Genomic DNA, 2,947 nt, shown 5'->3' on the forward strand with positions numbered 1-2,947 from the left:
CAACACTCACTCACCCCGTCTTAAACATTCCCAAAGAAGTGCCTCTGTCTCTCGTTGTGCTGGATGAAGTCACTGGCGACGAGTAAACCCAAAATAGTGCCAAACAGGTGCAGAGGCATTTTTCTTTTTTACTAGTTGTCCGAGTTCGGGGCCGGCAAATGCTGCCGCCATCTTGCTCAGCTCAGCTCTGTGCTGAGCTCTGAGAGCGGGAAAGACGGACTGCCCTCCCCTGCCCTCTGCTGGCGCGTGCTGTGCATTACAACCAATGTCGTCCCTGTCAAAACTCCGTGTCAGTGTAATAGAATGAAACGCATCTGTGATTTGGCGCACAGTCTGTGACGTCACGGTATTGAAAATCATACCGACGGTATTTCGAAATACCCTGGTATACCGTAATACCGTCATACCGCCCAAGCCTAGTCTGAGCTCATGCGGGACCCGGCAGCTACTGTCTAAACTAAATACTGCTGTGATGAAACGCCATATCATGGATTATCAAGGATTATCTCTGAAACAGTATGGAGCTCAAAGGCTTTCTCTCTTGCCGGTTATACCACAAGGTGAGTTCCTTTTTATTTCCTGCTTCTTCACACACATGCTCTCCAGTACAGGTTAGCTCTGAGTGTTAGCGATGCTAATGTAAACACAGACCATAGTACGTCCAAAACAGTCGGGCATTGTTTCTGATAGCAACGTTTCTGATAGGGCCGTGGGTCCACATTTCAGATATTACGTCATATCGGATGCAAATCTGGATCAGCTCCGTTGTTCCCCCGTTTTTAGAGATTTGGGTACGGAGGAAAAGAGAGAGGGTTTTATTTTCTGACGCTGCGTGAGTTCCCCGACGCACCGGGGACACATGATGTATAAAAGACATCAAAACGTGCATTTTGCATGATAGGTCCCCTTTAAATGGTAATTGAACGGTTAAAAACTGTGCCTTGACAGCGTCTTTCCGCCCATCTCTGTCCCTTTACCGAAGGCGCCGTGGGAATTGTAGTCTTTTATACTGTGTTGACTACAGACGTCACAATTAGGTGGCCTTTCTTATCAAAACGAAATACTGGCTCTAACAGGTAACAACATCCTCTAAAATGTCTTTACTGCTGTTTTTCGTTGCTGTTGGATGACTGTGATCTGATCCCTGTAGAGGTGGAGTGTGGAGTCCCTGCTCAGATCCCTCACTCTGAGATGCTGTGGGATAAAAGCTCCTCAGTGGGATCTCTGGTGCTTTATCAGTGTGTCTCTGGATATGGAAATGTTGGAGACGAAAATGCGTCTGTGTGTACGGCCAGAGGAGAGTGGGAGGGAGCCTCTCTGCAATGTGAAGGTGACTTACCTGCCTCCATTAACAGTGATAATGCATCCTCTTACATACGGGACAGAGAGCGTAATGTGCTGTAATTAAGAGTTTTAGTGATATTATGAAAACATTTTATTTATATATTTTTTTTATTGTTATAGGTAGAATTAATATATATATTTAATTTGTTATATATTTTTATCTAATTTTAAGATATACATTTTTCAAATATATTTTATAAAAATATGTAGGAATATATTTTATATATTATTTTATTATAGGTAGAATTAATATATATAAGTATTTAATTCTCTATATATTTTTAGATATTTCATGAAAATATTTGGAAATATATGTATGTATTTGTGTTTCTATTTATATATCTTTAATATTTATATTTATATATGTTCTGAAACGTAGCTGTTGTAAAGTTTGTAGTTATTGGAGGCCTAATATTTGAGGTCTTTGACCAAAAACGCTATCTCACTTGAGGACTATTCCTTTTATGCGCTCTGCTGTCTGCCCCCCTCTTTAGTCTAATACACCTTTAGCATTATTCCACCTGCCCTGCTGTGTTTGTGTTGTAGAGATCAGGTGTGGAGAGCCTGTTCTTAAAGCCCACGCTGTGAGGCTTTGGGACGGATCTTCTCACGTTGGCAGTGTCGTGAGTTACAGATGTGAGGAGGGGTTTCACAGCAAGGGGCTCGGAAACTCCTCCCTGTGTGGAGAGGAGGGGGAGTGGGAGGACCCTGACCTGTGGTGTGAAGGTGCAACGTTTAATCACTGATTTATTCACACATTACTCTTTCATTTGTCGTGATTTGCAAAACATATTTAAAGCGATTGTTTGACATTCTAGGAAATATGCTTACATGTTTTCTTGCTGAGTAACCACTGTCAAATCAGTCTGTTGAATAGTTAGAAGTTAGCTTAGCTTAGCATAAAAATAGGAAACATTGTGGGTCAAACGGCATAAAATTCCACCTAAAAAGCTTAAAGGTCCCATCTCATGCTTTCCCGGTTATTACCCGTCCCCTTGTTGTTATGAGGGTTTTTCTGCATGTAAACGGTCTGCAGAGTCACAAACCCTCAAAGTACACCCTGTAGGGAGTAAAACTCTAACACAGAAAATACCTGTCTATGCTGCCCCAGAACGCCTCGTTGGAGATTCAAATGGACCAATCCGTGGAGCCGTTACGTTAAGTCCGCGGATTGGTCACACACACACACACACACACACTACACTGAAGCTACTGTGCATATGTTAATAATATTTTCTTTCAATTATTTGCCCTAGACTGCTTTCAGACACGCTTCATAAAGCCAAACCGCGCGGAAACCCCTCACAGCTGACACCGACAACAACAACAATGGCCGATTGTGCTCCAGCTTCCTCTGTACCTCTTTGGAAGACCAGATTCCCAGTAGGTAGCTGGTCTCTTCAGTGGACCACTGCTGCTTGTTAAGTTTCTCCATCGTTGTGTACAAACTGGATAAAACGCCGGCTTTTTGTTGTTGTTCAGGAGTTGATCCCGCTCCTTATATCCGTTAGCGTAGATCGCGCACGCACACAAAAATGGCTCGTCCCACACACACACAGAGCCAAGCTCGAATGAAACACAGAGACCCAGACGTACTTGTACT

The sequence above is a fragment of the Notothenia coriiceps genome, unplaced genomic scaffold (genome assembly GCF_000735185.1).
Source record: "Notothenia coriiceps isolate Sejong01 unplaced genomic scaffold, NC01 NC01_scaffold00035968, whole genome shotgun sequence".
NCBI classification, from domain to species: domain Eukaryota; kingdom Metazoa; phylum Chordata; class Actinopteri; order Perciformes; family Nototheniidae; genus Notothenia; species Notothenia coriiceps.